Below are 12,554 nucleotides of genomic sequence, written 5' to 3' on the forward strand. Positions count from 1 at the left end.
TTATTTTGTGTTTTTTAAAAATAAAATTAGGCCCAATATGGACCCTTGAGGGACACCACAAGTAAGAGGAGCAAAAGAGGAGCTAAATTCACCAAGGTGAAAAGAGAAAGTCCTATCAGACAGATATGACTGAAACCATTTAAAGGGCAATACCCTTAATACCAACACACTGCTGTGATTGAAACTTTTCATGAACACTAAATCTGTCTAAAAATGATTGCAGTTGGTTATAAACACCTCTTGCTAAAACTTTACATAAAAAAGGAAGTTTTGAAATTTTTCTAAAATTTGACTGTCAGATTCACTATCAAAATCACTATCCAGATGTAAAACTAAGACCAGCAATTTTGTCAATAACATTTCAGAAAGTTTTCACATACCAGTGAAAAAGGCACAATACAATCTGTCTCTCTCGACGATTTACCAGGGAATTTAAAATGTTAAAAAGAACCTGTGTTTTTTACTACAAGTTGGTAGAAAAATTGTGTCTTAGCAGATTTAACTGATCTCTGGTATGTTTTAAGTGACTCCTGCAAAATTTCAAATGAAACTTTAGTTTTTAGTTTCTAGATTTATCCTTTTATCTATTTTTTCTCTGCTGCTCTACAAGCCCATCTAAAAGACCGATTTGTATCATTCAGCCAAGGTTCAGATTGGAGCATAGGACAGTTTTTTCTCAGAGTAGAAACAGATGAGTTAAATGCAGTAGTGAGTTCATAGAGACTCAGATTACAGTCATCAAGGTTGTACAAATCTCTTCTTTAAAAGCCTTGGAATACTGAGATACTGTTGCTAAGTTTATAGCATGCACACTGCGTGCTGGAGCGCTGTTGAAACTGAACCTTGAACAGCCATAGTAAATAAAACAGGCATGTGATCTGAAATGCCTATGTCACAAACTTCAATGATGGTAATACATAACCCATGTGACATTACTAAATCCAAAATATGTCCTCTTTTTTGAGTCAGCACAGTAACAGACTGTATAAGATTAAATGAGTCAATAAAATTATACAACTCTTTAACCAAAGGTTTGGATTCACATCACACATGTATGTTGAAGTACCCAACAATTAAAAAAAGATAATTTTTCAGAGAAATTCCACACACAAAGTCAGTAAAATCCTGAAGGAAGTCCATGTTATATTTAGGGGGTCAATAGACCACCGTACATAACACAGTTGTGGGAGAATCTCTCTCAAACAATTGCAGTTCAAAACTGTAACACATCTCCACGCGGATCACCTGACACAGAAGCCAGACCACCTTCTTTACTGGTGGTCTGAAGGGAACTAAAAAAGTTGCATCGAGGAGGAAGCAACCAGCGTGAAGCCAAGTTTCCATCATGAACATAAAATCGAGATCACGTGACGTAAAAGAGTCGTTCAGGACAAAGGTCTTATTAGCTAATGATCTAGCATTCACTACACCCAAGTGAAGGGTTGAATACTCACTGGCTGACAGTCCTGCACACTCCAGCCGGTGAAGATTCAAGACGACTATGCCACCTTTGCCACTCTGCATGGAAGGGGAAGCCACAGATATCCAGCCTGCCACGGAAACCGTCTGTGAGCTGGGACACAACAGGAGTGTTGGCAACGTTACTTTAAAAAAGTAATTAGTAATTATTAGTTACTTCTCAAAAATAGTAACTGAGGTAGTAACTGCGTTACATAATTATAAAAGTAACTAATTAAGAGGCAATGTAACTATTGCGTTACTTAAAAAAAGTTTAAATATTTCAAATAAGCTCGTTGAGAAGAGAGGGCGATACATGCTCTCGTGTCAGTCTCCAACCATGCCAGAAAAGATCATTAGATTTGTCCAAGTCGCTTTTAGTAAATAAAGTCGTCAAAGGGGTTTAGAAAGTTGCTAAATCTAGAGACAAAGACACCAAGTTCGCAATAATGCACTGCTCGGACTGTGGCTGTGTTTGAGTATGAACTCTGCGTGCCTATGGTTGGCTAACGATGGAAATTCATCTTCTTTTTGGATTTTACGGCATCTGACAATGATGGAAATTAAGCCAATCATTAACGGTTATGTGTCTCCCACCCCCAACACACACACAAACACACACTAGAGAAAAACATTGCCAGTTTGGATGAGAGCACATACTCTGGTGAAAATCGCTTCAGTGAGATTAATTATAGTAACACGCAGCATTTATTGTCAGTAACGGTAACGGCGTTATAACGGGGAAAACAGTAATTTATTTGATTACTCGTTACTGAAAAAATAACGCCGTTAGTAACACCGTTTATTTATAACGACGTTATTCCCATCACTGCACAACAGTATGGAGCCATCGCTCCCAAAACCGCAAACAATGGTCCGTAGGCCTGGATGCCAGGTAGGCCTTAAATCTTACCAATACGGCACTAAAAATCTGGTATATCCGCCAAGAAAGGAGGTCCATAGTGTAGTAGTTAGTCAAGTTACATCTTCTAGGTAAGATATCTCTAAGGCCTCTAATATCTAGAAGTGTTTGGTGATCATAAACGAACCAAGCAGAGATATCTCGACCACATGTATAAACAAATAAAACAATAACAAGCATTTGACTAAATGGACTGCACAGAGACAGACGACTATCCCTTAATACCATCGCCATCATGTCTACCCAACTCCAATCCCAAGGAACAATGATAAAAAAAATAAAAAAACAATACATACACTCTAAAATGGCTGGGTTATTTTATCCCATGTTAAGTAAATATTAGACAGAACACACTACCGGGTTAAAATTGACCCAATGCTGGGTTCTTTTAACCAAAATGCTGAATTATTTTAACAACAACCAATATTTGTCCAATATTTACACAAAGGTGTAAATTGACATGAAAAGATGCATGGTATTAAAGCAACACCAAAGTTTTTTTTACCTTAAAATAACATTTCCGAAAAAGTTTCACTGGTTCATCCACTTGAAACAGGGTGAACGGCACTTTCACATTTGCTTTCCAGCCCTCTATCGGCCAAAACCGCACTAAAGAAGTTTCCAACCGTCGGGTAGTGGTCCTGTAGTTCGAGTAAAAACTACAAAAACTTGCTTTACGGCACACCTACAATCCAATCAGAGTCAGCTATGCTGCAAAAGTAATGGACAATTACGCTTCTAACCTGTAGGCGGAGCAAAGAGCAAAAACTCTCTAGTGTTGCTTTAAGTGAACAGGAAGGACTGGTGTATCATACGAGGTGGTTATTGTTTGTACATATGTCTATAATAGATAAATATCCACACATCTATCTATTCATCCCTCATATAAGCATAATTTTATTATCGATTGATACCAAAGAGCAGTGGTCTCCAACATGGTTCCCGAAGTCTGTGAGGTTCTGTGAGCACTTTCTACTAATAACCTCAATTTACTATGTATGTACTATATATTTTTTATATTAGCTTGGCTTCTTTTATGTATGTTAACATTTTAAGCAATGATAAAACAAGTAAAATAGAATAAAATCAACAAGTAAAACAAAAATATTTTGAGTAGACTATATAAAAAATAGCCACCAAGATCGTTTTATCCATTGTAGTAGCCCTTGCTCCCAAAAAGGGTGGAGACCCCTGCCATAGACGTCACTATCATTTCAATTAATGATATTAAAATTATTTTTATATTATACTTTTTTTTTATTGTATACTTGAGGCTTAATTTTAACACTCTGTGTTACAAACTAACACTTTACAACTAACACAGCTGTGAAAATATATTTGAAGTCGGGCTAACAGTTGCTAGCTGTTGACATGTTTCAAAATGGTGTTATGTTTTAGGTAACAAGTCAGTGTTTAAGATAATATAAGGTTGAATTTGGTGACTTACAATAGAAAAATACATAATGAAGAAATTTACTTTCATGCCTCCAAACCACTCTTATCTTAAACAATCAAAGACACGCTGAAAGCCTCTCTCAAGTCCCTGGAAATTGACACCACCTCCTAGGTAACCCTGGCACAAGACCGATCGACAAGTGCAAGCTAATCCACCAAGGCTGCCAGACATCTGAATCCAGAAGGACAACCATAGCACAAGAGAAGCGAGCACTCCATAAAGCTAGAGCTGCTAATGCTGCAAAAGTGGGGCCCACACATATCTGCCTGGTATGTGGCACAACACTCCATGCCCATATTGGCCTGATGAGTCACCTACGGACCCACTGTGGACAAACGGTTAGAAATCAAAGTCGATCAAAAACGATGGACTGACATCATCATCTTAAGAAAAACACATCAAAATGTTTCACAAATTCACAAGGGATCGCTTTCTGACAGTAAAGGGTGATTTATGGTTCCATGAAGGACCTATGCCGTAGGCTGTCCGTAAATCTCTAAAAATGTAACAACACGTCATGCCCTGTGAATGGTGAAAAAATCTGCATAGCATTTGCTCATACACATTTCCGGTTGTGATGGTAAAAACAAAGATGGGGTAAGTTGAGGAGTGATATTTAAATCAAGCTGTAACAAAAGTCACTGTCTGTTTGCCTCCATCAAATGCCTGCTTCTTCTTTGGCTTTGCCTTGATACTGTGCATACACCATGCATGCCCGTTGTGGACTTTGCCTACTAGCGGTCAACATGTGTAAGTGCACGTCGATGTGAAGAATAAATGAAAACCAACACATAGCCTATGACGTCGATGCTACGACATGGTAAATGGACTGCATTTAGTAGCGCTTTTAATAGACCTATGGCCATCCAAAGTGCTTTACAAGTTGCCTCACATTCACCCATTCACTCCCACATTCATACACTGACGGCGGTGTCACCCATGCAAGGCGCCATCCAGCTCGTCGGGAGCAGCTGGGGTTAGATGTCTTGCTAATGGACACCTCGACACTTGGTCCGGTGGAGCCGGCGATTGAACCACCACCCTTCCGGTTTGTAGACAACCTACATGAACCAGCCACTGCTGCCCCATAGGACATAAGTCCTCTTGGGAAGTGTACTGTAATGGGCCCTTAAGAGAAAAAGACCAAAAGTAGAGATTGCTTGGCCTTGTGTAACTATGTAAAAAGTCTGTGTTAAATTAACCCTGTGTAAGTGTGTGCCCTGCTCACCCTTTACTTGCTCATTTTTAACAAAAAAAGTTACAGATTGTAGCTCCAAGTAATATCGTAGAATCTGCATTACAGTGCTATACTTCTTTAAATTATTTGAAAAACCTGAGTGTTTGGCAATGGCATATTGGGTTAAAATGCAAGTAATTAATGGTCTAGTGGTTCATATCCAGTGTGGGTAACTTGGGGTCTTGACATAGAGGTCAGATGCTTTTTATGTCTGTGCTCATCCTCTGGCAATCACTGTTGTGGCCTTGTGCTATACACTTCACCCTTAACCTCAGCTAAATGTGTGCTGCCCATGGCATGATGGTAAGTGGAACATAAACAGATATCTGAAACATAACAAAAAGGCAGACTGGTCCACAATGACGAAGTTAATGTTTTGTTATTCCTAATTCCATTCATAAGAAAGAGGAATAGTACATGCCATGTTGATGAATCTTTAGGGAGAGAAGTTTCAGATAATGCAATCTTACTTTCATATTTGTTGGTGCCTGCCATAGCATCATTACAATTATGCTCATAATTAATGTTAGGGATTTAAACAAACCCCTGAATGTAAATGATTAACTGGGCTGCTTACCTCGTCCCCTCTGTTTGTTTTGTGAATGATAGCTCAAATCATGAGGAGTACTCTCTCAATAAAACAAACAAAAACATTTATATTGAAAGAGGGTTAGGGGGCTTTTGGTCCTGGGTTAGTATGTTCAATCTGATAACAACCCAGCACACCATGACCATAACCTGGAAACACCCTAGTAAATGCATAGGCATGCAATGCAGTTCATTCTTAACTTTATATATATATATATATATATATATATATATATATATATATACACATACATAATTTTCTGCAACAGACAACCCCTTTAGCTGTGATTTATTTATAAAACTGCACCAGCCTTGAGTACCTTTTATAAAAAAGTGAGCTTTCATAAAACTGTTATCACACCATAGAAATATTAAAGCAAAAAATTTAAAATATTAAATAAATCAACTCAATTTTTATGAAGTAAAATGTTTCACATTTATAAGGGGGCTGTGCAGTGATACACAGAATTGTGCAGTGGTCATATTCATAAATAAAATAATTTATCCATATAAATAATGATAAAACCTGACCAATTCTGACCAATAAACCGAGTTCAGACTGAGTGATTTTCAAACTAGTCGGGTCACCTGTGGTTTCACACTGCGTGATTATCTGGGGTAGCATTCAGTGGCTGCATGATGGATTGGCGACAGGTGTTTTTCATACTGCATGACTTTACCGTAAGAATAATCGCCGATAACTTTGTCCCGGTCCGCAAACTACGTCTCCCAACCAAACGCACCCGAGAAGTGACGCGAAGGAAACAACGCGAGGTCACGAGTGCAAGAAGAAGCTTACCATACAAACTTGCATGTGCGCTCATTTGCAGCAGAAAGAAGAAGAAATAAAGATTATGAAGGAGGAAATGTTTTGAGAGACTCCTCCCCGAACTTCCAGCTGCCGTGTATGTTGCTCTCTCATTGGCTGTAGGTCATCGCTGATGTTATTGTCAGTCAAAACACATTTCACACACGGCATGATTTTGAATCGCCACCCGGTCCAGATATTTAGCATGCCAAATATCTCACGGGTGTCGGCGACTCGTCTGCGATTCTCTCAGAACGTGTCTTTTATCATTCACACTGTGTGATTGTCACTCGCGTGCACGAGCATCGATTTGCCTGTGATTTCGGGCATTTGTCGGCGATTTCTCAAAACCTGTCGGCGAGTCAAAATCAGGGCTAAAATCGTGCAGTCTGAACTCGGCATAAGGATCAAGGCTGTAACTAACTGAATGAAATTGATATTACATTTATATATATTTTTAAAAAAGGTAAAAAGTGTTTTTTACTTTCCCACAAACTGAAATTATGTTTTATTAACAAGGTTCAGGAGGGGCATGATCAGATAATTAACTAATCAAGCACAGGTGCATCTCATTTGGTAATCAGCCAAACACTACATATACAGACATCCTACCTACCTCAGTCTTAAGATTGTTTTCCAATATTCCTCCACCACCCCAACTCGCCACTCTAATCTATTCTATCCCAGTTTGGGATGGGGGAGTTCTCCGGGTTCGGGCTATACGCCGGATTCGGAGTTCGAGCTTCACTCCGGATCCAGAGCCCATCCCCCGGGACAACACGCCAAAATATGCTTAATTTTGCAATCAGATTATATGTAAGGGCGAACTCGTGAATGTGTGGTGGGGTGAATTGAGCTGTGAGTAAATACACCGCATTGGTTCAGCCTTTGACAAACCTTTTCAACTGCTAAGTAATGTTATTAACAGTATAGCTATGTTTCCATACCCTTTAAGTTGCACAAATTGACACTGTGAATTGAAAATACGGCCAGTTGAAACATGTCAATTTCACAAACACTTAAAATATCACAAAAAAGTTTTTATGCTTGCATGAGGTGGTTTACCAGGCAATTCGGAAAAGGTGTTTTTCGCAAAACTGCAATGGTAAAAATTTTTCACATATTAAGGCCACCTGATGCAAGTCACATAATTATTTAAATATATGAAACCTCCCAGTAACACCTCAAATACGTGTCTCTTCCCAAGTATAAGAGGCTTTCCTTGCCAATAATGATTGGATAACACTCCTAACATTACCCTCAAGAAACACCTATATGTTGTCGCTCCTAAGTATAAGAGGCATTCATGTTTGGATAATATTCTTACATCTCATTCGGTTAAAAATAATTCCTAGTGGATCTAAAAATAGTGCGGTGGATGTGATTAGTAAACCAACCAACATCATTCTAACGTGATGTTTGGAATGACTTATCTTGAAAGGAAAACTAAGTTTCAGTCATATCATTGATTAATTGTTGCTATATGTGATTTCCTGATTGTGTGATCATGAGGTGGTATATGTGATCTCTTAACTGTGTAGATTTGAAGATGCAGCACACATCATTGCCCACAAAAAATAAGTGTATTGATCGTAATGGAAATGCCGTCATTTTGCAATAGTCTTGTCGACATTTAGAAAATAACACTAAAGTTTTGTGCAAATTTGCAATGGAAACTCAGCTACTGACATTTGAAGAGCTAGTTCATCATTCAGATGATTGGTAAATAGGAGCCAGAGGTAAGAATATTCTCTTTCAGATTGCTAGGTTTGTGCTGTCCAGTGCAGGCCTGAGTGATAGTCTCCTGACAGTCCAGTCTGTAGCATTGCAAGATTCATTTTTGTCTGGCCTTATGCAACAACTCACTCACAACCTACCTTTTATTTACTAGACTTGCCAGAGAAAAGAAATGTAGAGCGGAAACAGCACTTCCCCAATGGGCGACACCTCCACAGCAATATGGATTTCCTCTATTTGATGTGTTGATGAAGGCCTGTGTGGACTCATTCCCAAGGGACATTACTGCATCATGAATTCTTGCATAGCATCCATACATTCCTCAATGTTTTCTTCTGTATTACCTTTAAAAAATCCTTAGTACTTTCTGCAAGTTAGATCCTTGCCAGGTCCTCGTGTTGTATTTATCAATAATTTAAAACTCCTAGCCTGCTGACCTGAGAGTAGATCTGCTCAATATGCCTTCTTCCAGAACCATGAAGCGATGGACTGCTCGCAAACTACTCCAGACACATGCTGTTCATTTTAAACATTTACCACAGTAAGCCAGGAGAAAACACAAGGCTTAAAAGCAACAAGGTGGCCTGGGCGCTCTAACTAAGGCTGAACCAAGACTGGCTTGTCGTTCTGTTCATAGTCTCATGAATCACCTTTGTCTTCCTGCTTGTTTGCGGAGTTTCCAGGCACCACACACTTTCTGCTGAGTTTGCAGGTGAAGGGAGCACAGGCCTGAGTAGATTGGTTTTTCCTCTATATGATAGTGGGTGTGCCGTGCCAGCGGAGCAGGGCAGAGGCGTTTCAGACCTGTTTTAACCCAGACTTCTTGTTAGAGGGTTGGTCAATTTTGGCCCCCAGTTTGAAAAAGCAAACAAAAATGTGTATATTTTTAAGAACTTGAATTGAAGCAATGGGGCAAAACTCAACCCTGGTTCAAATTTGTGTTTCCCATTTAAAATCGATTCTGAATCGTAAGGCTCCGATTGAGTGTTTCATGCACAGCTTGTGCATGTACTACGGCTCCATGATCAGTAGGAAGTCCTTATCAATCTAAAATCACTACAAGTTTCACTCGTTTATAACGTGCATTGAAAAAAGCAACACTCATCAAACACAACCATTTAAAATATTCTCTATTATCATGAACATACCTGAAACAATCTGAAGAACAGCAATATAAATATGCCTCTATTCCTGGAATAGTGTTAGTAATGCTACTTCTTCTGTGGCACAAATGGTGTTTCTAAGCGAGAGCACCCCCTGGCTTTTGGATGTGGCTGCATTTCACCGTAATTCATTCAAATTCATTCATTGAGAAAACGCGCATTTGCCCGATTAATTGTCACAACCCTAGTAGGAACCATGTATCAATTTGCTACCAACTTTTACAAAAATACAAAAAAACTTTTACCAACTTGTACAAAATACGTTTTTCTTCTTTATTACTTTATGTTTAGTCGTTTAAATTTGATTTCTCATTTGAATTTTAAATATATTATATTATATATTTAATATAAAATAAACAAAGAAGAACCCAATAAATAGATATACTTTTAAAACATTACATTATTGTCATTGCAGGAGTGCAATTTGCTGGTTGTCCTGCAGGTGACCTTGTAACTCTGTTGTCTTACGACGCACTTATGAATGAACGATTACTCCAGAGCACTCGTAGATCTACGATGATTTTCAAGTGCAACTTAAGTTACGAAGCTTTTGGGAAATGGCCCCGTAATTCTAAGATGATTTGTGCGATCGTTTTTACGATCTACTTAGCCTTACGATGCTTTTGGGAAACCTGGCCCAAGCTGGTATAAAAGAATATCAAACCAACGATATATATCAAGAAAAAAAACTACATACTGTATACTGTATTTTAATTTCGTTTTAGACTTTCCTAAAATATCCAAATACTTTTTAGGGCCACTGTATATTAGCAATTCTTATGGCTGCAGAGTTGGCCTTAGTGCTGAATGTTTTGACAGATATACAAAAAGGTTGTTTTTTTTTGCAAAACAAGGCACAAGCTCACTTTTTGTTATTGTTGTCAGTCTGGTTTGGTGAGTCAACATATTCTAACCTTTTTAAAAGAAGTGACAGAAAAGGCTGCGCTAAGCATGTTTCTGCCTCAGATGGAGCCTGAGGCGGCACCCACATGGAGACAGAGCGAGCGGGAATCAAGAGGCCTTGTGTTCGGTGTCAGACCCAAAATACACGCTGAGGTTCAGGGGAGGAACTGCTGTGGGAGCACAAAAATACTGATATTACGTCATACGACTGTGCAGTAAACAAAGATTTAGTCAATGGAGGCCCATCAGAGACTTTCATCAAAGTTTCTTTTTGGGTTCTTTAAATGTCTTTCTCTCCCTCTGCTTTCTTATCTATGAGTTTTGCCTCCTGGGAGGCTGAGAGACAGGCTTCATCTTAGCAAGTTTAAAGTTCACTCAGCTTGACTTCATTCTGTGACTGTGATGGTATCCTCCCATCTGAATGAGCTGTCACGAATCAATCTATTAAAGGATCCACCTCCTAACCTTTCATGTCTTTTGCCAACCCGCACTTAGGAATTTGGGTAATGTCATGCTCTGAAATCTTTGCATCTCACAGACAAATAGAGCTACTCTTATCAGAAACCTTGTTTTTCATTTATTTTTGAAGTCTCTATAATAAAGAGTTTTAAGTTATGACTAACCTGCAATAAGATGAATTACCATATTTGCTGCATTTGATTTTAAGCTAAAACTGTACTTGAAAATCGAAAAAATGCATGGGTTCCAGATAGTCTTTGTTCTTGAAAATGGGGCTAATGAGACCTTGGATCCAGATCTCGAGGAAACAGCCAACACACAAAACATTATTAAAGAGTTTCAGAGATTAACAGTTTAATGTTTTGCTCTGTGTTTTAACATCTTATTCAGTATGCCATCAACACCACAGACTTTCTTAGCTTCTAAATTTGTCTTCCAGTTCTTTCATTGTTAAGGGGTTTTGATTTGCTTTAATTGCCCTTTCCATTTTTTTATTTCATAATAATTTCGTTTTAATTGTTGCTTGCATGTGTTGAAGATACTCAGCATGTTTTGGATTTTGTGAAGGTCTAGTTTGCCTTGGTTTATTCCTCCACTGGCAGTCTGGGCATAGCCCATTTTACCTGGCTGGGGTGGGCTCTGTTATAGAGGGGGTACTGCTGCTGTGTGGTATTCTGCAGGAGCTGTGGGGCTTTTGTAGGACAGGTTTTGTCTCTGTGGCTTCTGTCTCTAGGTAAGGCTCTGGATGAGTAGCTGTTTCTTGAAGTGTCTTTTTTGGATGACTGGATTAGGGCTGCTTGGATGGTCCTATTTAGAGCAACATCCTTAAATCTCTTTGCAAGGATGTGTATCAGATTTGTACAAAGGTGAACGTGGTCATGTAGACAGTCAGTGTCCAGGTCTGGGTGGTGGGCCAACCAAGTAAACTTGGGAAAAGCATGTTGTGCTTTTTCTACAATAGCTCTGAAAGAGTCAGACAGCCTTTCCTGTTTGCTTTGAATGTCATTTGTGCCCATAGGAATTATGATATGATTGGGGTGGCCCAGATGAGATTCTATCAGGAGCTACATGGCTCTGTGTTGGAACACCAGCTTTATGTTTTGGGGAAAGTTTATATATGTCAATTTGAGTCAATATGTAGGACCATTTGAGGGCTGGTTGGTGCTGCTGTTGTGTCTTTGGGCTGGTGAATGGTGGATGTTGACTGCCTCTGTCATTTGTCTCTGGGGTGGAGATGTTTTTTTTTCTCCATGCTTTTTCTGCTCTGTTTCTTCTCTGTTCTTTGAATAGCTATATCTCATTATGTTGGTGCTCTTTCTCCTGCTGTACTTCTTCAATCTGCAGTTTCATCTCTAGTGTGGACTCTTCTCTGTCCTCTAGTGTCTGTGTTCAGCTCACTTTTACAGTATAGCTGCCATTCTCTGTCTGTAGTCTGTAGATTTCTTATTTGTTGTGTAAGTGATGCCAGTCTCTATGTGATGTGTTCTGACGAAGATCAGTGTGATATCCACATTTGAATGCATTGATTGTTCTTGTTTAGCAAAGTTTATTCAGCTCTACCATCTTTATCTCCGGTCTTATGAAGTGCTCTTGGAGTATTGGTATAGATGTGAGCAGGGCTCCCAGTTTCTGTAGTGATGGACATGAGATCTGTGGTGATGCTCTGTAAATTCTGCTCAGATAATAAGACTTTCTTTTGTTTTATCATTTCTTGTGATGTAGTCAGGCTGGAATAATTTTATAATTATCTCTGTTCTGTCAAGATTATGTGGTTCTCTAATTTAGCTTTTCCAGCCTTTACAGATGCCCTCTTTCTTCACAGA

The sequence above is a fragment of the Paramisgurnus dabryanus genome, chromosome 16 (assembly GCF_030506205.2).
Source record: "Paramisgurnus dabryanus chromosome 16, PD_genome_1.1, whole genome shotgun sequence".
Taxonomy (NCBI): domain Eukaryota; kingdom Metazoa; phylum Chordata; class Actinopteri; order Cypriniformes; family Cobitidae; genus Paramisgurnus; species Paramisgurnus dabryanus.